Source organism: Pyrus communis, chromosome 12, assembly GCF_041283825.1.
Source record: "Pyrus communis isolate YQ-2024b chromosome 12, ASM4128382v1, whole genome shotgun sequence".
Taxonomy (NCBI): Eukaryota; Viridiplantae; Streptophyta; class Magnoliopsida; order Rosales; family Rosaceae; genus Pyrus; species Pyrus communis.
The window spans coordinates 13,147,424-13,174,879 of NC_142576.1; the positions used below are offsets into that span (position 1 = coordinate 13,147,424).

Sequence of the window (27,456 nt, forward strand, 5' to 3'; positions counted from 1 at the left end):
CCGGAATCCAAATACTTTATATATGTTGGGAATCCAAAGCCTCCAATTTCAGGAATTGGATTCCATTTTTTGTGTGGGCTCCACACATTTTTTATTCCCCCCAATTTTAGTAAATACATGTATAATCCGTAATCGAAATCGGATTCCTTATTCTCATTCCGATTACGGGTTAGTAAACGCACTGTAAGTGTATTAGTCTTCTGGTTAAAAGGAATTTCTCAAAAAATTATACATAAGCTAAAACTCAACACAAAAAGTTAATGTTCATTAACAGTGTGCTTCCTTTTTGCCCCGCTTTTTTGTTGTTATTTCAACTTTGCCACTTTTGCTTTGCTGTCAAACGGAGAGCAGAATCGTTCTAGACATTTCTTTGCCTTTCCTCTTTCCTCTCTCGCATACCTCGGGTTCCACGTCTGCCGTTCTGTGTTCTGTCATCTTTCTTCGTTGGTTTTATTGTTCAAAATCTTGAGTTTTTGCTTCGCTATTCTTCGATTATCGTTAATTTATGCTTCTTTTGGGTTGGGTTCGAAATATTTTTTCGCTCATTCGGTTAGACCTTTGCAAGTAAGTTTTGCATGTTTCTGACGACGAGGGTTTTTGATTTTGGTTTTTTTTTTTTTTTTTTTTTTTTTTGTTGATATATGATGTGTTTTGGTATTGGACTTCAGAGATTTGTGCCTATTTTGGATTCGATTGGGATTTGGTTGGAACCGATCTAATCCAGCATTTCCAGGTTAGTTTTGCTCTGACGACGAGCCTGTGGCTCCTTCCTTTGAGAGTGACAAGCCCGAAACGGGGAGTATTGAGAGCATTGGAGGAGGAGGAGGAGAAGAAGACGAAGAGGAAGAGCCGGTGGACGGGCCCGATAATCCCATGGAGGAAGACGTAGTCAACTCCGCTGCCGTCTTCTGCATCAGGCTCAAAGCAGCCCAGGTCCAATTTGCAGCACAAGATGAGCGTCCTCGAGCTTTGTTGCAATTTTTGGTAAATGAAATTCGAGCTCCAATCTGTTAAGCTTTGAGTTTTGTTCATTGAATTATGCTTCTTTTTATTGGGGGTGGGGGGGGGGGGGCATTTGATTGAATTGTGTTTAGATATTGGTTTCGAAGCGGTACCGCAAATAAAATTATTGGTTTGAGCTTTGTAGTTGTGTGTTCACGGAGAAAAATTCAAAATTTTCTGAAATGAAACAAGAAATTGTTGTTATATAGTATATACCGAGATGGGAAGGAGAGAAAAGTTGTTGACTTTGAAATGTGGAGACAAAAGGATTGATACTGGGGGATTCTATGGCGGGTATTTCCAAAATTTTAGGTCTTTATTGATTTAGTTACGCCATTACTCTATCAACCGTTGCCAATCAATTATTTTCTATGATGTGAATAAAGGTGGACATGAGAATTTTTGGTACTGGATAATGGCTACTTCATTCTTACAACTCAGGAGAACTTACCTCCTCTCTTGACTTTGTAATTCAATCGTTAGTTTTAATACTAATTTCCTGCCTTAGTCTGATAGTTGTATGAGTTACCAGCTTTTTGCAATAAAGGAATTGTTATGTTTGGGTGCTCTTTCGTTTTTGGTTCAATTTTTTGCGTGAAAATTAAAAAAAGGAGAAATGATGATGGTTAATTTTTCTCCGATATTTGATTTTCTTGGTTTGTTTCTACTGATCTTTTGTTTCTTGGGCTGATTGCACTTCTTTTTCGTTATTTTTGGTGCAGATATGAAGAGGATTTGTGAAGTTGCTGTGATTTCATGGTAAGTTTCTTTGAACGGATTTGAGAATTTGGGATCGTTTGGGGTGTTTTGAAGTTTTTTTTTATTGGGGAAAAAATGTTTAACAGTTAATTGGTTGTATTTTAATTTTTATTCAATTCAGGTACTCATGTTCAGTTTTTGGATTTGATTTGAAGGAATTTCTAGGGTTCATTGGTGAGTTCTTCGAGATGTGAAATGGGTGGTTTTCTTTTGTTTAAATCTGGGGCTTTTGTAGTTTGGGATTTGTAAATGAATTGAAATTTATTGTTTTATGATTTGGTTCTCTTTTTATTTTCAAGAAACGGTGGTCTTCATTTTTTGGGGCTATTGTGTGTAGGTTTCCAAGCTGTTTGTGCTTGAGGTAGCTTTTCTCTTTGGGTCATTTTTTGGGGCTATTGTGTGTAGGCTTCCAAGCTGTTTGTGCTTGAGGTAGCTTTTCTCTTTGGGTTTTTTATTGAAGAATTTAAATTTTTATGTCCTCTGAATTGACTTACAGAGCTTTTACATTAATTTTTTCTTGCTCCTTTTTAACTCTTGACATGATTTCAGGATGTTGGAAGAGCCCTCTTCCGAGCACATGTCGAGAGTCAACTAAAGGTTAACAGATTTGTATATTTATTATTTGTGCATTGAATAAGAATTAGATAATGGTTCATGGACACAAAATGATTTTGGCATATATACAGAATTAGATAATGTTTAAGCTTGACCTATTTGTGGCGCCTCATCCAGAATTGCCACTTTTGCTTTTGGATCAAATGATGTATGTTGTATAGCATCTTATCTTTGCACAGCATGTCGCTATTATTTAACTCCTAATGGATCTCATTTTTTCAATAATTAGAATTTGGGGAATTTACTTGGACTTATTTTTACGTTAGGCTGGTGAAAGGATTTTGCTCTTATCAACTCAGATTATGATTACACAAACAAAATGATGCAGCATTGTAACATTGTTCACATATTTCTTCCTGATGAGATGGGTTGGAAGGATCGAGCTGCCAACCACTATTCAGTAGTCAAAGCACTACATTTTTGAAGTACATCGGTAAGATAGGTTCAACAACTCTTTATATGTATAATGGAGTTAGTGAACAACTACTATATATTTTATGTAAATACTTTGTACATGTTTTAGGTTTATAGTTTTTACATATTTATGCACAATGGTTTTAGTCCCTTATTCTAACACTTGCTTACATTACTTATAATCCATTTGACATTATTTGGAGCTCATGGTTTTATAGAGAGGATATATATGCTGACATGAATGCATGCATATATTATTTCCTCTTCAATTAAAGATAGAAATTCCTAAACGATAACATATATTATGAATGCATGCATATATTATTACCTAGCAAGATACTAGGAACACATTTAATGGCATTTAATTTATTGTCTATCAAGAAACTAGAAACTAGAAGACATTGAATACCATTTGAAATTTGAGATGCATTACCATCTTTTCGTATAATATTTCAGAGTTCTTTTTGAGTCGGTGAAAAATTTATTTTGTGGACAATTTTTGGATGAAATATGATTAAGTATAATGCTTTTGTTTCGAGTCAGAGTAATTGGATTTTTCATGTGGTAGAAAGGAATTAGAATTTTGCATGAATTGTTTTCACATTCCAAATTGAATGTAGTGTGTTTTATATATTGTTGTATTAGTTGCAAGGAAATAAAATGTTTATGCATATTCATATAGTTTTCAATCCTGCACTAACGCGCGGGTACAAATTCTAGTTTATTCTAAATATGTTCTAGCTCGTCTGGGTTCCAAGCCTCAAGGAATTCAACCATGTCTTTGTTTTGTCTTTCACAATGTACATAAAGGAGGGCATCATATTAAAATGAAGATTCTTCAACTCGTTGATAGGAGCATATTTATGTGACTTTGTTATCTTATTTCTTTGCATTTACTTAGTTAATTTCCATTTATTATAGTGATTTAGTTTATTTCGTATTATTGTAGGTTCAATTGGTGAAGATGACAATAAATGACCAAAATGAACAATTTGGACTAGTTTTGGACTTGGATTGGATAGCATGTGAATGAAGCATAATGGATGGACGTTTTTGGTGTTTAAATGATGCTAAAAATGTGCTACAAATCTGGAAGAATTAGATTAAGGCTTGGAAGATAAAGAATCAGCTGAAAACAAGGAGATCTTATCTAACCTTATCTTATCTTATCCCATATTATTCAAACATTATCCTATTTAATCCAACATTATCTAAACTCATCTCCAGCTGCAATAGGAGTCCTTATCTTATTCTAAATCCTTCCCATCTGAATTTAGGAGTCCTTATCATGTTTTACAATGCATATCTGATTGTAGAAGTCCTGAAATCATGCAAATAACCTAATCCTTCTCTTAGAATTGTGCCGTGCCCAATCCTTGTCCTCCCAGGATTGGTGCCGGGAACCTTATTAATACAGACTTTGTGCCGCAATTTCAGAGGAGATATAGAGAGCTTTAGAGAGAATTTCAAAGAGAAAAATACAAAGAGTGTTGCAGCTTTGCAAGGAAGGAAGGAGAAGGACTTGTGCCGTGACCTGCCATCCAAGGTCATTGGAGTGCTGGAGCGTTTTTAGGTGTATTCTATCCTTAGTTTTAGTCTAATGTTTGTTTTTAATTTGATTTTCAATTATGATAGATATGTGGAACTAATTTCTTTTTAGCTAGAGGTGAATTCGAAGGCATGAACATATATGTGATATGAATTGATTTCCTCCAGTTATTGTTTCGTAAAATATGAATGCGATTTATTTATCTGTTTGATTGATAACTATTCTTGTATGTTGATTAATGGTGCACAATTAGTTTGCATGCATAAATCTGATGCTAAAATATAAGGGAATTTCACCTAATCGTTATGAACTTATATTTATAAGTAGTGGAAATCACTAGTCATGATTGTTTTAAGTAAATCCATGGCAGGAGTATCATGCAGTTCATAGTTACAAATGTCTTGTCAATGCTTATGATTTTCATAGAACTTAATGATCTTTGATATGTATCTCTATCATGCAGTTCATATAGGGAAATTGATAAGAATAATTTGATTGCGTCGCTGAGTTCAATTCAATGAAATTAGGAAAATTTGAGAGTTAATTTGTGCAGTTCACAATTAATTTGGGGTATTGCCATTCATGGTTTATAGGAATAATAACTGGAAATCGATTTGTATGCATATGTGTCATGTGTAGAGAAGGACCCTCTAGCTAGCATTTCACCCTTCATTCACCTCAATTTAGTATCAATTAGTTTGGTTTTTGCAAGTTACTTAGTTTTAAGTCAATTTTCGTCCAAATAAACCCCCCCCCCCTTTCATGTTTTGAGTCAATTTAGTTAGATTTTCGTCCAAATCACCCCTTAGTGCTTGTTTTGAGTTATTTGAGTCAGTTTAGTTTGTTTTGAGTCGGTTTAGCTTAGTTTTATGTTTTTGAATCTAATTAGTGTAGATTAGCATTCCTTCTAATCCCCGGCCTAGAATGAACCCTACTTTTACATACTACAACTATCAAAAAGAGGGTTTAATTTGTGTGTTAGTTTATATCACATCACTTGTAATTTCGGGCAACAGCAAGGAGAACAATGCTTAAAGGTGACGTTAGAATAGTCGGAATATCAAGGTCTCCCATTGTCTCATTTTGTTCAAACCTCATCTTCTCCTCTTGCCAATTTTCTTTCTCACCAATTGTCTCATTTTGTTCAAACCTCATCTTCTCCTCTTGCCAATTTTCTTTCTCACCAACTTCTCTTTGTTCCTTACGTATTTCACAAAGTTTTTTTTCTTTTCAATTTCAGGTTCAAACTCAAGTAGAACACAACCCAACAAATGCGTACCAAACATACACTTCAAGAAACAATGAAAAACAGTGAAAATGCACCGAAAAAAAATTAGCAAAATAAAAAAAACAAAATAAAAGAAGAAAATAAAAAATCACAAAAGTAAATTAAATTAAACTAGACTTAAGGCAATGGTGTCAAATACTTGTGATAATTTGTCATGTTGCGGACCTAGAGTCGGTGGAGAATCCCGAATCTAGTGTGCGAGATGAAATTTAAATAAAAAGTAAGAAAAATGAGATAGGGGTGAAAAAAAATTCCTCTGATCATAAATCTTTTAAAAGTAGTCAGATAACTCATTCATCTGTTCAAATATTACAAAAAGATCATTCTTTCTTTTGGCCATCACCTTTAGACCAACATATGAAAATCTAGATTAATAACATCTACATAACACATATAGACACACACCGACACACACAGATATATATATATATATAATATAAAAGAAACCCATTGTCGTAGGCCTTCCTCTTTTTTTAGTAGGTGATTCACTATCGAAGTGAAGAAAAAGCTAGATCAAGAAAAGGGGTTACTACGAGCCCTTTGCCCCACGCATCTAACCAGCTCGCGTTGTTCACCGGTTCCACCGACTAGACTTTTAGAGTGATTCAGTTGATACGAAGATGCGCTTGAAGTCGGGGTAGCCATTGAGTACTATGGTCTAATGATATTTCTCTTCATTTGTAAGTAAGAGGTCTTAGGTTCAAATCTCGACAAAGGTGAATTTGAACCACATTATTGCTAGCCCATTATGAGGCTAAGCCCACTTCCTCACTCTTAGTATAAATAATATTGTTTGTTCAAAATAATAATAATAATATATTTAAATACAAGTTCTCACATAATTGCAAGTATACAATATCATTCAGGTAATATAATGATAAGTAAAGTGTTGTTCCAACATGGATCAGATTAACCTAAATTTAGTATTGTGCTAAATGTAAATTAAAAATAAACAACACAAGAATTATTATGGCTGAACTTGATATGCAAAGGACTAAACAACTAATATTGCTAACACTAAGACATTAGGTTCTTCTTTCTCAATCTCATCTAACCCTGTTATTTATATTAACATTAAATTATGCTCATGTTGCCAGCAATTATTCTTTAATTCGCCAACATTTCTTGTCAGAATATAGTATGTATCAATCCAAGCTTTGGCTAGCTATAGATTTAGATAATCGAAACCCTTGACACTTAATGGATAATTATAAGAATTGCACAAATCATAACCAGTATGTCTACTCGACTATGCAATTCATGGTAACTATTATGAGAAGCTACTTACTAAACTCAACATGTCGGTCATAATTTAGTTCTTCACACAAATACTAGTCAGTTATTTGATAACAATAGAGCACAATAACAATTTCTTAACATGGAAAATAATTGAATTAGGGGAACCCATTAATTAGGCCGACTTCAATGGCCCAAAATACTAAGTAGTGCACTAGCCCAATTGTGATATTACCACAAATATAGTATGCCCAGCAGCCCACCTCAACCCTTCAGGTTTCTTGGTATTTTAATTGTCAAATCCATGTTTTGCTCCCAAATCATATTTTTTATAAAATTTGCACAAAACGCATTAAACTCAACAAACTACTATAAAACCATGAATAAATAATAGGCAAAAGAGGTATGAAATATATGTAAAATCTCAACCAAACATCCACGTTTCATTCTCTTACTATGTGGTTAATTTATTCTCCAAAATGCCCTTACATTTGCTTGTGTTTAACTAGGAAATAAAATGAGATGTATTTCCTTTTTTATTAGGACATTTCTTTCAAGACAAGGTAGGATTCCAAGTCTCGGTGGGAGAGTAACTCTTTTTTGTTCCTCACAAGGCTTTTAGATGGATAAAAGATAACCCTTGTAGAAAGTTTCACAAACCTTTACTTTTGAATTATTCAGGATTGCATGGAGAATTCATAGTGAGAAAAGTTTCCAAGTACGGAAATTTTCCATCCCTCTTCCTTCTTCTCTGCATGACTACGTGTTTGGGATGGTCATACCCTTTCTTATTCCTCTCGGCATTGGTGTGGAAAATGGCGCGCATGGATGTGCGTAAATTAGCGTAAGGGTACTAGCTCAAATAGGCCGTTCTAGGGGAAACTAGTTCGGTTTTTTTTTTTTTTTGAACAAACGTTATTTATCTACATTAAGAGGGTGAGGGAGGGCTAGGCCTCATAATGAGCTAGCAATAATGCAATTCAAATTCTCACTAAGTGGCTACTAGTTCAGCTACTTAATTTTTTTTCTCTTGTTCTAAATGAATCTAATATTGTTTGGGCCCAAGATAACACTTTGGCCCGAGTGTGGTGTTGCTTTCGGTCCAATGAGTATCAAGAATATTCTCTGCCATGGGCCAAGCTCAATAGAGTTCGGCCGAGTCCTATCAAAATGTGATTTTCCGCCTGGATAAATTAAAGGTGAAATGTTCGAATCCTAATACAATAGGGATTATTTAGAGGCTAAAAGCTTCTAAATCAGAAAATATGCCAAAAGTCAAGGGTTGAATTTGAATGATTAAAGCGCTTGGTTTAAAATCCTATAGGAGTTAGGATTGGTCGAGGCCATATCAGATTGGGATGGAGAATTCTAGTCCGAGTAAAATTCTAGTTTGGTTATTGGGGAAATCACTGCTATAAATAGAGAGGGGGGTGCATCATTCAAACCCCTTCCATTTCAAAGCACAATTGCCATGTGCAAACAATCTCTCAAATACCTTGAGATTTTTATTCTTTTTTTTCCGCCAACAAATCTTCAGTTTGGATAGACAGTACTGTGAAGGCAACCGACAACATCTACAATTTGGATAAATAACACTAGAGCCATAGAATCAACCAGCCGAGGAGCACCTTTAGTTTGGATAAACAGCACTGCTTCGAGATCGACTAGTTATCTATCAAAGTCTCGGTCAACGAGAATTTCTGAGTCCTTGTTGGAAGAGGTCATCTCATTAGTCTTCTCGGCAAAGTGAGGTGTTACCAGGCTTGGCGCATTGAAAGCTGAGTTTATTTTATGATTGGATATTCGCAAGTACATTTTAGAATTCGGCATTCAGACGGTCGAACCACATTTACGATCAAAACACTTATCTATTTTCAATATTTGTGTCTGTATAGTCTGGGGTACCAGTTCAGCGTACTTATATTATCACAAATATAATTACTGAGGCTGAACCTGGCTTTGACGATTTGTGAACTTCGAAGAACTAGTAGCCTTATCTTCAGGCTCTAGAACCCAAAGGCCGAGACAAGTTCCTTCCATGACCACAATCGCAAGACGTAGAAGTCAGCAGCGTGTCCAATGCCATATCTACATTCATTTTACACCCCCGACTGAGTTGGCACGCCCCACATTTAACCACATGACGTAGTTAGCTTATTAGCTATTTGGTTTGCACGCCACGTAGACTAAGTAGTTTTTAAGGTAAAAAAATATCAATGTATGAATAGTCTTGTGTGCCCTTCTATTCATCTTTATTTGTCTTTAACATGAATTTTGTGTCAAGGTACCTTTATATGAGCAGGGAGCTCCTTTCTCGAGGAAGGAAGATTTTCACCAAGTATGCCAAGGTTGAAGACGATGAAGGCTTTCGAGAAGTGGTTAGCCGGCAATGTTGCGGCCTGTGTGTAAAGTAGGTCGAAGATTATTCCTGTGATTTATCATGCGATAAATCAAGGAAGAGGAAGATCTCATCCATTTTAGATCTCCTGTGGCTTCAACTTTTCAATAGTAGGTTGGTTAATGAGTGTTTTGTGCAATGGGATGTGTCTGCTCAGTGAGCCATTTCGATCATAGACCCGCCTTCTTCTTTCTGGGTCAGCAAAGTGCGTAGGTCTGCTCCTGTGGCATGTCTAGGTAGTGCGCTGGCATATTGTCTGCAAGGCCCGTAGGCACAGTGACTGACGTACTAAGGTAGGCACGAAACCCAAAACATTTCACAAAAACGAGCAAAGTTAATCTCTCCAAAATTGCTATTAAGGGAAGCTAATGAGGTAGACTGAGAGCTATTGGACTTGCTTTGTGCATATGGCCATGGCTGGAGGTCCGGTGCGATTGAAGGGCAGATGAGATTATGTCACGCCCTCCAAGGTAACTCTGCGCCTAATGCACGAATAGAAATAATAAAATAATGAAATAAACAAAATAAACAAAATACAAAGTTGAAAAATAAATTATCTTATACAAATAATCTAGAAACCCTACAAGTGTACAAAAATAAATAAAACTCTTATCTCCGCCATCTAACACAATCTCAACTCGTCTAGCTTTGTCATACTAAATAGTTTATCTGAAACAATAAAAAGGTGAGGGATGAGTAACCTCTATCACCCAGTGAGTAGAATATGTTATGTACTAGTCAAGTGATGTCGTTTTACACACACTAGAAAAAATCATAACTATAGCAAAAGTTTTAGCCACATAGTTCCATATCACATTATCTATTGAGTGTTTGTACTTGGAGAAATTGAGCCTAACGTTAGGAAGGATGACTTTGCATGGGCTACTGAATCTTCACACTGGCATGCTATGTCTCCTTGGAAAGGTGGTCTTGTCGTTGAGTACCTATTTGTAGTAATTGAAAGTAACATACGTGAAATAGGTAGTTTATCATCATAGTGATATCTCAGCCTAACAGTTAGTGGCGAAGGGCGTTTAATGAAAAGGGATTAACATAACAAAAGTTTAATGAAAAAATGGCAATAGACTTTTATTAATAATAAGAAAATAAAAAAAATAGGAGGTGGCACTTTCATAAATAAGTTGAAGTTTGAGTGTGGTTACATTTTCGTAAATAAGTTAAAGTTTGAGTGCAGTGACAGTATCATAAATAAGTTAATGTTTTTTTTGGCACCGACAACTGTTTCATAATCTTAAAATTTTCTAAAGGTTAAGAAATAGTTGGCTAAACATTTAAAATTAAGAAACAATTGATTGTAGGACCATGATTTTTCAGGGCCAGAGTAAGACGGATCGAAATACGTGTACTTCATAAGTCTGATCATGGACTCAACAGTTCCTATCGGATTAAGCTACTCAAACAGACCAGTGATGCCACCGCATCTTCTTGTACTCCGAAAGGTAGGCGAAGTCCACCAGCTTTGTTGAGATTGACCATTCTTGCTCTGCAAGACACGAAAACCTTATTCGATTTGGGAATCAGACAGGTTTCTTATATTCTTAGAGATTCTTACAATTTAGGGATTGATGCGCGCCACAAGCAATCACACTCCTAAGAGGAAACAATATCTATCTTTAGATATCCTCTTAGATTCTCCCGATTTAATATTCAGTCTATAGTCTAAAAGGTCCCTCTTCCGACTAGTATAAATACCCTCATCTAGGGCATATCTCTGGTAGCACGATTATCGAATAATACACTCTTTGCTAATTCTCTTACCCACTGCTTGAGTCTTACATTGTTTACTAACTTGACTGTCGGAGAACGTTTTGTCAGTTCTCCATCAGTACCCTAAGCTAACCACGATTGTTTGCTTTCTTACAAGTAGTCGGATTTGTGTGACTTTTCTGTCCACGACAATGAGCAAATTTGGTTCCAACAATTGATCTCAAGGAATAAAGAAATTGTTTCCAGTGTCACCCAAGTTCAACTTATTTACGATATTGGCACAAATTTTATCATATTTATGAACTACCAATACACCAAAACTTTAACTTGTTTACAAAAACACCACCGCCTATTTTTCATCCTTTTGTTCTACCCATGGTAATGTTGTATTACAATGTAAAGAAATTTTTTTATATAAAAGGTATCAGTGAACAAGGATGTCACGTAGCATGAATTCATTATATGTAGAATAATGCTTGGCTATTCAAGGATGATTAAGATTTCCTACTCAAAACTCTTCGTGTTATAATTACAAAGTTTTGTGCTTATAATCGGAACTATTCATTATTATGATGAGAAATTTTATTCGAACCCTTATAACGTCTTTCTACACCAACTTACTCTCTAAACTCGTATTATTTTTAATTAAATAACTAATATCTCTTTAAATACAAATATACTACCTAATCTACCCTCACAAACTCAATTAAAAATGTACACTTATCTTTACACCATTTAGAAAATAAAATTGAATAATTTTTAATTAAAGAACTAATATATATATTTTTCAACTTCAAACATTGATGGTTGTAAATTGAAACCCAAAACCAATCTTCTCAACTCTAAAAAAAATTGAAATCAAACAAAAAAAAGTTGCATAAAACAATTCATATTTTGGTTGGAGGATTCAAAACTTCAAAATCACCATCCATTGATAAAAAAAAGCTTGTTTCCTACAAAAGCTCTTTAGGTTTTAGCCGGAATAACTAGGATAAACATTGCGTGAAGGTAGAGTTTAATATGGGCTGTGAATTTATTGATAAATTTTAGTTTCATTGTTAATTTTATCATGGATTTGGTGGTAATTATGCAATATGGTAAGAAAGATAATTCACATTTAAAGTTTAAGTTTGGTGTAGAAAAAAGTTATACAGGTTCAAATAAAATTTCTATATTATGAATCACTGTGTATATGATCTTTGAAAAATATCAATTAAAACTAATGTCATAATGTCATTTATTCAATCTATTGTAGACGGTTTGTAGTGCTTTTATAAATTTCGTGCATCAGTTTTTACACAGTTCAATGACTAAATGACTTTAATTTTAATTGATTTTTTGCAAAAAAAAAAAAAAAAATCTTTATAGAGAACTCTATTTTTAATATAAATGATTTTGAATGTAAACAAAAAATTCTATAAATTAATAACGAACAATTTCAAATAAAAACTCTTATTCATCGTTCGAGTAGCCAAATGTTATTCTCATACGCAAGTCATTCTAAAGAAATTTAGCAAAGGAGAGAATTGAACAGTCAAATGGGGAAAGGGCATGTGAGTGACAGAAAAGGAAATAGATGCGATAAGTAGGTCTGGCAATTCTTAACACGACCCGATAACCCGACACGACACGACATGAAATTAACAGGTGTTCGGGTCGACACGATAACGAATCGGATCGTTATCGAGTAACCCAATAAGCACCGATTAAGATAACAGGTTGGTTTGGGTATACACGTGGGTAACACGATACACGATAAGCAAAATATTAATTTTATAACCCTAAAAAAATATTATAATAATTATATATATATTAATTTAACAATTTTATACCCCTAAAAACTATAATAATTATATATATATTAAATTAAATATTAAAAATTGGTGACCACTGGATCGGCTTAAATATACATACCATTCCATTTCTTCAGTGTTATACGTACAAAATAAATAAATTTAAATCTACTTAATAAGTATACATATACACACACCATTGAACTTGATGGGATGCAAATTCTACGAAACTAATTTGAATAATTCAACCGTCAAACTTGTTTGTATATGCATCGAGATTGCATTAGCAAAAAATCGCAAAAACCAAACATTCAGCGATCAAGTAATGGGACAAAACTTTTCGATGGTTATCAACGAAAAATCATGATTTAACGGTTATTTTAACGCTGATTTTGATGATTTTTTTACAACTACACTCCTTGACCCTATACGAATAGAATGAATGAACTCGATCATCAATTTAAAATATTTACACTAGTGGATACCACAAAATCTTATGTTATATACTTAATGAAAGTATGAATAAACTCTTAAGTGTTAGTGAATTTATCATTTTGATGGGATACGCATTCTACGAAACTAATTTCAACGATCCAACCGTCAAACTTGTTTGTATATGCTTCGAGATTACATAGGCTAAAAATCACAAAAAACAAACATTCAAAGATCAAGTAACGGGACAAAACTTTTCGACGCTTACCAACGAAAAATCATGATTTAATGGTTATTTTAACTCCGATTTTGATGATTTTTTACAGCTACACTCCTTAACCCTATATGAATACAATGAATGAATTCGATCTTCAATTTAAAATATTTACACTAGTGGATATCACTAAATCTTATGTTATACTTAATGAAAGTATAAACAAACTCTTAAGTGTTAATGAATCTATTGTTTTGATGAGATATGCATTCTACAAAACTAGTTTCAACGATCCAATCATCAAACATGTTTGTATATACTTCAAGATCGCATATGCCAAAAATTACAAAAAACAACATTCAGAGATTAAGTAACGGGAGAAAAGTTTTCGACGGTTATCATTGAAAAATCACGATTTTACGGTTATTTTAACTCTGATTTTGATGATTTTTTACAGCCACGCTCCTTGACCCTATGTGAATACAATGAATGAACTCGATCTTCAATTTAAAATATTTACACTAGTGGATACTACAAAATCTTATGTTATACTTAATGAAAGTATGAATAAACTTTTAAGTGTTAGTGAATCTATTGTTTTGATGGGATACACATTCTACGAAATTAATTTCAACAATCCAACCGTCAAACTTGTTTGTATATGCTTTGAGATTGCATACGCTAAAATCACAAAAAACAAACATTCAGAGATCAAGTAAAGGGACAAAACTTTTCGACGGTTATCAAGGGAAAATCACGATTTAACGGTTATTTTAACTCCGATTTTGATGATTTTTTTACAGCTACACTCCTTGACCCTATATGAATACAATGAATGAACTTGATCTTCAATTTAAAATATTTACACTAGTGGATACCATAAAATCTTATGTTACACTTAATGAAAGTATGAATAAACTCTTAAGTATTAGTGAATCTATTGTTTTGATGGAATACACATTCTACAAAACTAATTTCAACGATCCAACCATCAAACATGTTTTTATATACTTTGAGATCGCATGTGCCAAAAATTGCAAAAAACAAACCTTCAGAGATCAAGTAATAGGACAAAACTTTTCAACGGTTATCAACAAAAAATCACGATGTAACGGTTATTTTAACTCTACTTTTGATGATTTTTTTACAGCTACACTCCTTGACCCTAAATGAATACAATGAATGAATTCGATCTTCAATTTAAAATATTTACTCTAGTGGATACCAAAAAATCTTATGTTATACTTAATGAAATTATAAATAAATTCTAAGTGTTAGTGAATCTATCGTTTTGATGGGATACACATTTTACGAAAATAATTTCAACGATTAAACCGTCAAACTTGTTTGTATATGCTTCAAGATCGCATACACCAAAAATTGCAAAAAACAAACATTCAGAGATCAAGTACCGGAATAAAACTTTTCAACAGTTATTAACGAAAAATCACTATTTAACGGTTATGTTAACTTCGATTTTGATGATTTTTTACAGCTACACTTCTTGACCGTATATGAATACAATGAATGAATTTGATCTTCAATTTAAAATATTTACATTAGTAGATACCACAAAATCTTATGTCATGATGATCGATGAAAATTGAGGATTTTGTAAAAGGAATAACATGCAAGCTTTGAGTTCTATTGGCAAAGTTTAAACTTTTGAGAAAGGCTTCACAACCTTGAAAACAAAAACTTTTTCATTTTGCATATCCTTGCACATTTAATATTTTGTAATAGACTAGTATTGTATAGATGTTTGTTTATTAGGCTCTTATTTTCAAGTGTAGATGTAATACTGTTGACTCTAAAATTACAAAAATCTACGTGGCGCACAGGCCGAGTAACTAATAAGCTAACTACGTCCTTCGGTTGCATGCGGGGCGTGCCAACTCGTCGGCCGAGCTTGGCCGAGGAGTAAATTTTGCTGATGTCACGTTGAGCGTGTCGTTGACTTCTCTATCTTGCGATTGCGACCGAGGAAGGAACACTCTCGGTCTCTGGGTTCTATAGCCTGAAGACAAGGCTACTAATTCTGCGAAGTTCACAAATCGTCGGAGCACGATTCGGTCACTGTGATTATATTCGTAAGAGTATAAGCATGCCGAATCGAGACCAAACAATATGGGCACAGGTACTCAAATGTGATGTATGTCTTGATGGTAAATGTAGTTCGGCCGTCGGAATGCCGAACCCTGAAACTTACTTGCGAGTATCCAATCATAAAATCACTCGGCGTCCAGTACGCCAGGCAACACAATTCGTAACACCTGACTACGCCGAGAAGGCTAGCAAGGTGACCTCTACCAACAAGGGTTCAAAAACCCTTCTCGGCCGAGACTTAGATAGGTAACCGGTTGGCCTCGACGCAGTGCTGTTTATCCAAACTGAAGGTGTTTCTCGGTCGGCTGATTCTGCGGCAGCAGTGCTGTTTATCCAAACTGAAGGTGCTCGCCGGGTGCCTCCACAGTGCTGTTTATCCAAACTGAAGGTGCTCGCCGGGTGCCTCCACAATGCTGTTTATCCAAACTGAAGGTGTATCAGCAGAAAAAGAAAAGGAAAAATCTCAAGGTATTTGAGAGGTTTTGCGCAGGGCAATTGTATGCTGGATTGAAGGGGTTTTTCTGTTGCGTGATTTCTTGTATTTATAGCACCCCATTCCTTGAGACCGATTTGCATCGTGATCTGGATTGGGAGTCCTTGTCCCGTTTCAACTCTAACTCGAACACACCCATTCCCACTGGGTTTCTGAACTTTCCCCCCTTTCGAGGCTTTATTCTTTGCCGGTCGGGAATCCAGGTCGTACCAGGACTTCCTCGACCCTTTCTGTTTATCTGGACTACTTAGGATAGGACTTGTCCGACCTTGCCAACTGGCCCGGGATTTATCATTCGACCCATAGTATTTGACACAGCCTTGGGCCGAGTACATCCTGCTGCTCGGCCCAACAATATTATTTTGGGCCCAAACAAATACTTAAACGACAAATGTGTTTTAATGTTTTAAAGTAATATTTATGTAGCAATGTGTGGTATGTGAAAATTTAAGAAAAAAAATACATTTTTCTTAACGGGTTATAGCGGATCATAACGAGTCGGGTTACTTGACCCGTTGGGTAAAGTGACCCAACCTGTTAAGGACCCGTTAAGATAACGGGTGTGACACGACACGATCCGTTAAGATAATATGTGTTATACGAAACGATATGAATACGACAGACAACCCATTTACCAGGCCTGAGATAGTGCAAGATGGGGACGGGAGAATGCTACGTGGCGGGTCAACGTGTGAGAGGATGAGCTCACATCCCGCGTACGCGTAGAAACCGCGTCAAATTACAAGTACCAGTGAGAGCAGTCACATCATTCGACCATTCAAAAAGAAAAACAAAAAAAATAAAAGCTGAAAATCCCTTCGCGCACGGAAATTGACCAGAGGAACTGCTTGGATACAATGAGGACTACTTGAGCTCCACTCTCTGATTGTCTTTTATTTTGGCACGTATTCTTTAGATGCTACGTGGAGCCCAATTTCAAGTATCTAATTTCAGTTTTCGAGTAGTTCACATTTTTCTTACCGTTTTGACCTTTTTCAAAATATTACCTTGCCCAAGATGCCCCTCAATGTAACAATAAAAAGCAAGTTGTTGTAGGCCTAATTTTACTGTGCGAATAGAGAGGGAAAGATCTGGCAGCAAGGGTAACAGAGAGAAAGGCTTGAGGAATTATGGGGTTTATATTTCTCATGTCTTGTGTGTATTTATACTAATAAAAGGGAGAGCGGGAGAAACTTATTCTTTAAGTAGTACAAGTTGTACGAGAAAAATCTTGTAGATCTTATAGGAATACATAATCTACTAGAATTTAAACATTCCCACTCTTAATGAAATTAGGATTGCAACATTGACTCTTGTGTGTGTAAATACTCAAGTAAATTGCGCATCAAATCGTGGCTGTCCTTGAAAACTTTTTGCTTCATATGTTGCTAGAGGCCCAACTGTTAGGTTTTAGACACACAGAGGAGAACATATATGTGGGAGAGAGCACACATCCAAGTATGTAACATCTTCCTGCTTGGCCGCAAGCTTTGATGTGGATCTTAGGAAAAATCAGAAGATGTATGTACCATCGATCTTTCATCGTTAGGTTTTGGAGGGGATAAAAGGGATGACAGATGAGAACGACTTTATCCTTAAGAGTAATCACGTGCTAGTATTTGATAATAAAGTGAATGAAATTTATTCGAATATGATGGTGAGGGGTCAATTGGCTTATTGAAAATGGGAAAAATAGTTTAGGTGGTCAATTTTAACTTGAGTAATAATTCAGATGATCAAAAGGACATTTACCTAACTTAAAATTGGGCCAAACTTAGCCCAAAAAAACTGGCGGTGTCACACCAATGCGCGTAGACGTGCCAACTTTTTCTCCCAATGGGGTGATCTGACACACCTCAAGCTTGACATGCAGCAAAGTTGTAGCGGGTGGGACCCACCGCCGACAGCTTTGTCAACCACCAATTTCGGAGCCCAACGACTATTTTCCGATCCAACGAACCACGTGATTGAACCATTGGTTGATTTAATGGTTCAGATTCAAACTTATTTTTTTCAATATAAAATTTATAAATACCTTAAATCTAATGACTGTGATTGAATATGATCAAATATAATGGTAAAAGAAAAGATATAACGGCCTAAATTAAATCCGGCTAAAAATAATTAAAAAATGATTTAAATCAAAATTCACCTAAAAACTCAATAACTACCGATGTATTTGTTCAAACATCCACACATAATTTACTTTCCTTTTAGAATTCTTCTATTTTTTTTTCTTTCTACTGACTTCCAAAACTAATTCTTCCCATTTTCAAAATGTTCAAGATGGCGAGAAATCATATTAGAGGACCTAATTAGTCCAATGATGAAGATGTTGCTTTGTGCTTGGTATGGGTTTCTACTCGCAAAGATGGTGTCGTTGTTAAAAATCAAAATAAAAAGGTCTTGTGGCCTAAAATTGCTAACAAGTTCAATTCCAACTCCAACACCAATCGAAGGGAAAGGAATGGTGTTTACGATCGTCAAAAGATTATTAATAAAGCATGCACTTTGTGAAAGGAAAGTTTGGAGAAAGCGTGGTTGTAATCGAGCTAATATCCCCAGAAATTTGCAAGGGATCGAGCTAATAAGCTCCAGAATCCCAAATGCAAGTAAAAATCTCTCACCTAGAGAGAACCCCGAACCCGCTGACAACTAGGGATTTTGTCTTTTAACAATATTTGATATTTGAACAGATTTGACCTTTTATTATGGTTGTAACAATTAACTATTTTAATTTTATTTTCGTAAGATTAGAATTATATTAATCAATTAAATTCGAATAAAAACATTTACATCTTTTGCTAAGGTATTAAATGGGCTGCAGAATTACTTTGGCAATGAGTGAAGATAAACTTCACCAACTAGAAAGCATCATAGCCCAAATATCAACCAAATAAGCCTTTATTAACACGTCTCTTGGAAATTAACTACATTAATTTTAAAAATTTCAATTAATAGTATATTTCTTTTGAAATGGAACCAACAGTTAATGAGGGTAGTGAAGTGTTTAGTATTTTGTAATTATGAGGGTAGTGAAGTGTTTAGTATTTTGTAATTAAAGTGCTTAATACACAATCAGGAAAAGACCCTACATTTATTTAGATATGTCAGAATCCGCTGGAGTTTCCTCGTATGCCATAGAGAATTCAGCTATCTAAGACCTAGAGGGGCGAAAAACAGAAGGGTGAATGGGCACAAAAACAAAGGTTTATAAAACACATTTATTTTTCGAATATACTAACCCCTTGCTGTAAAACATGTATAGTTTCCAGAAAAATCATACTACGTATAAGTATGAAAACAACAGTAAATAACAATAATGCCAGAATACGCCAAACTACAATATCTCAATAATAATAATAATGCTAGAAATACGCCAAACTACGATATCACAACAATAACATAATGAAAACAGGTTGCTCATCAATCTATGCTAGCACACGAGTTCATGCAGATAGTTTCTGACATGAACAGGACTGGGGTGTAATGTATAAGTATGATGTAGTGCTACAATCACATGAAATGGATGGGAAATGGCCTGAAAATGCCTCGAAAGTCCAAAAATGGACAGGAAATGGCCTGAAAATGCCTCAAAAGTCTCAGCCTAAAACTAGACTCCTCGAACTCGCTTGCTTTGATGTCAACTTGACTCCAAACTTAGTCTAGGGACCGTAGGAAGTTGTGTAGAAACTTCCCCACGTCCTAAAACCTTGTAACTCGGCCTAAAACTCGTCGAAGGAAAACTCACAGGGTCGGACCTTCCGAGTTGGTGAGTCAAAACTCGGTCATTTCTAGTATGGCTGAGTTCGTGGGTTCGAGAGGAGTACAATCGTGGAGTTTGTGAGCTCTATCTATGAAGTTTTGATGTTGTTCTAGAAGTTTGCAGGGAAAGGGAAAGTTTCAATGAGAGAGAATGAGAAGAGAAAGAGAAAGAGAGAAAGAGAGAGTGATGGAGCAGTTTCCGATTAGGGAGAGGTGTGAGGAGTGATTTTGATTGGGTGAAGGATTTGAGGGAGTGTGTTGATTGGTTATGAGGGTTTTAGGGGAAAATGAGTGAATATGAGGGTTTTGAGGGCACACGAAATAGTTTTAAAAGAAGAAAATGATAAGGTTTTTTACATTTTGTACAATAAATCGTACATAAAAATCCGTCTCCTTATCAAAAACAATGTTTCCAACACTGATACATTAACACACGTGTGTACATTTTTACCCGTTGTTAATGTACTTTGATTGAGCGTAACTTTTTCGTTATAGATCCGATTTGGGTCTAACTGGCATTCACGAGTTCGTAAAGACGAGTACTAAATAATTTAAAAGCCAAATAAGTATGTCCACGTCAGTTTCCATTTTTACCAAAAAGGACATAAACGTCACTTTACACAATTGGGGATAAAATTACATAGAAAATTATGGACGGGTCATCACAATCTACCCCTTTAAGAAAATTTCGTCCTCGAAATTTCAACATTACTACAGATCATAATCAAAGAACAAGCGTGAATAAAGATCTCACATACGCTCATCTGTCTCCCAAGTGGCTTCCTCAACATAGTGGTTTCTCCATAAGACTTTCACCATAGAACGGTCTTGTTACTGAGAACTTTGTCTTTCCTGTCAAGAATTGTCACTAGAACCTCATCATCAGTCAAATATGGATTAATCTCTAACGGCTGAGGAGGAATTACATGTGACGGATCAGAGACATATCTTTGTTGCATTGACACGTGGAACACATTATGCACCTTTAACAACTCTGGAGGTAGATCAAGTTGGTAAGCAATTTCACATACTCGCTCAATGATCTGATGTAACGAGAACTTAGCTTTCCTTTCTTCCCAAAACGTACAATGCCTTTCCATGGTGACAACTTTAAGAATACCCAATCTCTAACCTTATATACTTTGTCTGTCGAATGTTTGTCAGCTATACTTTTTTGCCGATCCTGCACTGCTTTCAGGTTAGCCTTTATCACCTGAATATTCTATGTCGTCTCATCCACAATCTCAGGGCCCACTAAAACTCTTTCGCCTACCTCGAACCAACATAATGGTTTACAACATGGTTTCCTATAAAGCGCCTCAGCTGGAGTGAAAGTTGTTGTTGTAGGCGAATTCTATCAAAGGCAAGCATTTGTGCCATACATCTTCGAACTGTAGGACTGAAGATCTTTGCATGTCTCACAACGTCTGAATAGTTCTCTCTGATTGCCCATCGGTTTGAGGATGATAATCGGTGCTGTAGAGTAATTTCGAATCAAGAGCTTCTTGAAATGCTACCTAAAATTTCAAAGTAAATCTGGGGTCCCGATTAGAGATGATACTAACTGGAACACCATTATACTTGACGATTCCATAAATGAAGAGTTTGGCCAACTGACTTAGCGAATAGTTTTCACGAACAGGTATGAAGTGCGTTAACTTGGTAAGTCGATCTACTATCACCCAAATACCGTTATAGCCATTACGTGTACGAGGCAACTTGTACACGAAATCCATTGTGATATCTTCCCATTTTCACTGGGGTATGGGAAGTGGCTGTAGCAACCCAAATGGTTTTTTTCTTTCTACCTTGACCTGCTGACAGACCGAACAACGACTCACGTATTTAGCACTCACTTTTCATTCCTGGCCAGTAGTAGAAATATCAGATAGTATGATACAACTTAGTGCCCCCAGGATGCATTGCATAAGCTAAAATATGCTCCTCATCGAGTATTTCTTTCTTCAGTTCTTCCACCTTAGGTACATACATCCGATCGCCTTGCATGAGCATACAATTAGGCATTCGAATCCTTATAGCTCCCCTATTACCGCTTAACACCGCTTGCTTTAACTTATGGGATTCAGAGTCATTCATCTGAGCCCCAAGAACACGATCCAATAAAATAGGTCTAACTTGAAAGTTGGCAAGTAAGGCTCCCTGTTGATCTGTTCCCAAAACTACTCCAGTGGATCTTAGGTCGGTCAGAAAAGGAACACAACATACATAATGAGCATTAAGTTGACCGTGAGATTTCCTACTAAGAACATCTGCTATAGTATTCGCACGACCAGGATGGTATTCAATAATGCAGTTATAATCGTTGATCAACTTCATCCATCTACACTACCGGAGTTTAAGTTCTTTCTGAGTGAAGATATACCTGAGGCTCTTATGTGAAGATTCAACATGTTTCCCTATAAAGATAGTGTTGCCAAATTTTCAAAGCGAAAACAATAGTTACCAACTTGAGATCATGAGTATGATAATTCATTTCATGGGGTTTTAATTGGCGTGAAGCATACACAATCACCTTTCCATACTACGTCAGCATGCAACCCAGACCATTTAAAGTGGCATCACTATAGATCTCGAAATTCCCACTGTCATCGGGAAATGCCAAAACAGGTGCATGAGTGAGACAATACTTCAACTGTTGAAAACTCCATTCACAGTCATCACTCCATTCAACATTAACTCATTTCCTGGTCAACTTTGTCAAAGGCAGGGCTATAGTTGAGAAATCTTTCATAAAACGTCAATAGAAACCCGCAAGACCAAGAAAACTTCTAACTTCAGTGATAGTCTGAGGTTTCTTCTAGTTTTCCATTGTTACTACTTTTTAGGGATCTACGAGAACACCCTGAACTGATATCACGTGTCCTAAGAATGACACCTGATCCAGCCAGAACTGGCACTTACTAAACTTAGTGTACAGTTGATTCTCCCTTAGCTTCTTCAAAACTAGACGTAGATTCCTGGCATGGTCAGCCTCGTTCTTAGAATACACCAGAATGTCATGAATTAAGATAATTATGAACCTATCAAGGTACAGACGGAATATTCGATAAATCAGGTCCATAAAAGCTGTTGGAGCATTAGTTTACTCGAATGGCATCATAAGAAACCATATTGAGTTCGGAATGCTGTTTTCAGAACATCATCACTTCTGATGTTCAATTGATAATAGGCAGACCTTAGATTGATTTTCGAGATCAAAAAGATCATCGATACGAGGCAACGGATAACAGTTTATCATTACCCGATTCAATTACTTGTAATCGATACATAGCCTCAAAGTTCCATCTTTCTTCCTTACAAACTAGACTACAGCTCCCCAAGGGGAAGTGCTTGGCTAAATAAACCCATTTTCAACAAGTTCTTGCAACTGAGTTTTTAATTCCCTTAACTCTACAGGAGTCGTACGATAAGGAGTTAGAGAAATAGGATCGGTACCTCGAATTAGGTCGATAGTGAACTCTACTTCACGATCCGGTGGTAGACCAAGTAAGTCATCGGGAAAAACATCAGGAAAATGTCTGACTACTTGAACGTCTTCCATGCGAGCATAAGTGTCCTCAATCATTACTACATGAGCTAAGTAGCCTTAATAATAACAATCTTCTAATGACAATTCAGCATGGCACGGTTGTAATCTAACCAATCCATGCCCAATATAATGTCAAAGTCAACGATATCTAAATGAACAAGATTGGCTGGCATTACGACATCCTCGATACTCCTAACTAACATAACAAACTTCATCCCTAGGCATTATGAATTTTAACTCGTAACCGAGGGGAGTGGGGTGAGGTTGAGTTTTTTGAGCAAATGTATGGGAAATAACAGAATGAGTAGCACCCGAGTCAATTAATATTCTAGCAAAATGGCCAAGGACATTCAACATACCCATAATCAAGTCAAGGTTACCCTGAGCATCCTGCAAGGTGATGTGATTCACACGACCCTGTGCTTGCTATTGACACGACCCTAGGCATTACTTTTATCCTCATCATCATCGTCATCATCAGGAGCATTATAGAATCCTCAACACGAAGCAGAACCTCAAAGAATTCTTGGTAGGTAGAGCACATAATAGAAGTCGCTAAAGAACGCAACCGCTTACGAGTTCCCTTTTTAAAATAACGGAGCATCTCCCTAGTATTCTCAGCAATCTCGGGGCAATAATGGGATAAGTCAGTGAACTTTCGATGGTACTTTGTGGCTGACTTCTTAACTTGTCTCAACTCTGTGAATTCTTCTCTCTTCCAGTCCTTATACTCCAGAGGTGTAAATCTCACCTCAAATAGGAGTCTGAACACATTCCAATTCGTGGCATCTTAAATGGACAATGGGCATGACTCCTGAGCCCACCACGATCCAACTCCCAGACAGAAAAACCAAGTCGTTGTCTCGACCTATCTCTCATCTAGAAGACTCCCCTGTCGCTGCATAACTCGGAAAGTCTTCTCAACATGGTCGATCCAAATCTCAGATTTCTCGAGCTCCTCATTACTGAAGAAATTATTTATCTGTAGGTGGGACATAGTCTTTAAGGTGGTCCTTTAGGGAGGACAAGGTGTGGACTGAATGGCGCTAGCGATTGCCTCACCCAGTTGCCTAAAATTGGGAAAATGAGTCTCAAAAGGGACACGTAGTTCTTTACGAGGTGGCATGATTCTGACATAAGAGATCAAAAATTATTAGGACCTATAGCATAAACAAGGAATCCATGACTGCCAAAAATCTTATGCTCTGATACAAAACTGACACATTCTAGCCGGAGTCGAAGCATATTGGCCATCACCTGAAGATGACATAACCAAAAGTGTAAATGATGTAAAAATGTGAATAAATTAAAATCAAAACTAGAACTTATTTAAACTAATAAAGTTAGTGCGCAGTAGTGGGTAGAACCCATAGAGTACAAATATTCAGAGCATAGATGACAAAATAGTGTGCAGTCTAAACTAATTAAAGTGCTTAATACACAACAAGGAAAAGACCCTACATTTATTTAGATATGTTAGAATCTGCCGGAGTTCCTCGCATGCCACAGAGAATTCAGCTATTTAAGACCTGGAGGGTCGAAAAACAGAAGGGTGAATAGGCACAAAAACAAAGGTATATAAAACACATTTATTTTCCAAATATACTAACCCTTCGTTGTAAAATATATATAGTTTCCAGAAAAATCATAATACGTATACGTATGAAAACAACAGTAAATAACAATACTGCCAAAATACGCCAAACTATATATCTCAATAATAATAATGCTAGAAATACGCCAAACTACGATATCACAACAATAGCATAATGAAAACAGGTTACTCATCAATCTACGATAGGACATGAGTTCATGTAGATAGTTTCTGACATGAACAGGAATAGGGTGTAATATATAAGTACGCTTTAGTGCTACAATCACGTGAAGACTAGCAATAATCGCGATCACCTACGAGTCAGAGTTGCCTAATGCAACCTGTATGACAAGACTGACACCTATTTGGATCCAAGGCGAGTGTGCAGTGCAGAGGTGAACATACACGTGAAAGACTAGCCCTGGCCCTGGGCAAACACTAGCACCAGGGTACAATAATGATGAGCAGACTACATGCATAAATATGAACATGCCATAACCATTCAATAATTCTAGTCAACAAACGTACATGTGCATCCCGTAGGAATATTTTAGCATTTCATAGCAATATAAAATTTCTTATAACATGTTTAATCATGGCATAATAGACGTAATATCAATCTAAAAACAATAGTGCCATGATTTAATACGTTATAAGAAATGTTATAATGCCGTGAAATGCTAAAATAATCCTACAAGATGCTTAGGTAAGCTTACAATGTTGATTAGGAGTTATTGAATTGTTATGGCATGGTTATATTTATGTAGTTTGCTCATCATTGCTGCACCCTGGTGTTAGTGCTCACTCGGGGCCAGGGCTAGTCTTTCACGTGTATGTTCACCTCTACACTGCACGCTCGCCTTGGATCCAAGTAGGTGTCAGTCATGTTGTACATGTTGCATTAAGCAACTCCGACTCGTAGGTGATCGCGATTATCACTAGTCTTCACGTGATTGTAGCACTAGAGCATACTTATGCATTACACCCCAATCGTGTTCATGTCAGAAACTATCTGCATGAACTCATTGCTAGCGTAGATTGATGAGCAACCTGTTTTCATTATGCTATTGTTGTGATATCGTAGTTTGGCATATTTCTAGCATCATTATTGTTAAGATATTGTAGTTTGGCGTATTTTGGCATTATTATTATTTACTGTTGTTTTCATACTTGTACGTAGTATGATTTTTCAAGAAACTATACATGTTTTATAGCAAGGGGTTAGCATGTTCTGAAAAATAAATGTGTTTTATATACCTTTGTTTTTGTTCCCACTCACCCTTCTGTTTTTCACCCCTCCAAGTCCTAGATAGCAGAATTACTCTGTGGCGTACGAGGATTAGCCAGCAATTTTGACATATCCCTATTTAAGTGTAGGAACTTATCCCGTTGTGTACTAAGTACTTAACTAATTTTGATTAAACACTCTTTGTCATCTATGCTCTGAATATTTGCATTCTATGGGTTCTATCCACTAATGCGCACTCACTTTATTAGTTTAAATAAGTTCTAGTTTCGGTTTTAATTTAGTCACATTTTTACATCACTTATACTTTTGGTTATATCATCTTCGGGTGACGGCCAACATCCCTCGACTCCGGTCGGGGTATGTCGGTAGGGAGCATTGCATATAGAGACAAAAATATATACAATATTTCAAGGAATTTCACTACTTTTTAAACATTTCAAGGAGAGAAAAACACAAAAATACCTAAAGCCCAGCTCAAAAAACATGGAAACAATTTTTAAAAATACCTGCCTACCCTTAAAAATTATGTTTGTTAATACAGCCCAACTCACACAACTTGAAAAAAATTAATCTGCGCCATCAACTCAACCTCTCATCGATCATTTTTGCAGGATCACTTTGTAAAACTATATGTAGAATTAGTTTGTATCCTTTATTTCTAGAATTAGTCTAACCCCCTCCTCGACCATTTTTGTAGAATCAGTTTCAAATGTATGTAGAATCTCTTTTGTATACTTTTTAGTAGAATCAGTTTGTATAAATTGAGTAGAATCAGTTTGTATATTTTTAGTAAAACTGCGTACATGCCATAAGTACTACCTGCCCTCAACCACTTAGGACTTTTAATTTGAGTAGGATTTTTAACCAATCTCGTTACGCCATGTGTCATTATTCAAAAGGACAATTTTTGTGGATAGATTTTTGAGTGCATTTGTAACCAATTCTGTAGCACCACGTGTCATGCTCCTGTAAGAATTTTGGATTTTCAATAAGATTTTTAACCAATCTCATTGTGCTACGTTTTACTATCTGTTTAGAATCCTTGAGAATAGATTTTGATAAAATTTCTAATTTACACTAAGAGAAGAAAAAAAAAACAATGACGTCATCTTCCATATAAATTAACTTTTATATCTCCTTAAAATGTTGTCTTAATATAAAATTAAGTATTAAAAATTTACTTTATATGTAATTTTTCCTAGATAGTAGTATGCCTATTTTTTTGCACCTGAGTTCAATTATTGCCTCCCTGTAGATTAAAAGAGTTTAAT

At 35.9% G+C, this 27,456-nt stretch overlaps 1 long non-coding RNA gene across 6 annotated transcripts; it reads left to right on the top strand.

Annotated features, from left to right (window-relative positions):
• The first annotated feature begins 337 nt into the window (after positions 1-337).
• Positions 338-4,557, top strand: LOC148692364 (uncharacterized). Of its 6 annotated transcripts, none has more exons than XR_015954459.1 (7): positions 340-564; positions 669-984; positions 1,725-1,935; positions 2,061-2,190; positions 2,311-2,358; positions 2,643-2,809; positions 3,740-4,557. It is a non-coding gene; the product is annotated as an uncharacterized LOC148692364 (long non-coding RNA). The 6 variants fall into 6 exon arrangements; XR_015954461.1 differs by having other exon boundaries at positions 2,099-2,190; XR_015954458.1 differs by having other exon boundaries at positions 1,725-1,761; positions 1,883-2,190.
• Positions 4,558-27,456: the final 22,899 nt, after the last annotated feature.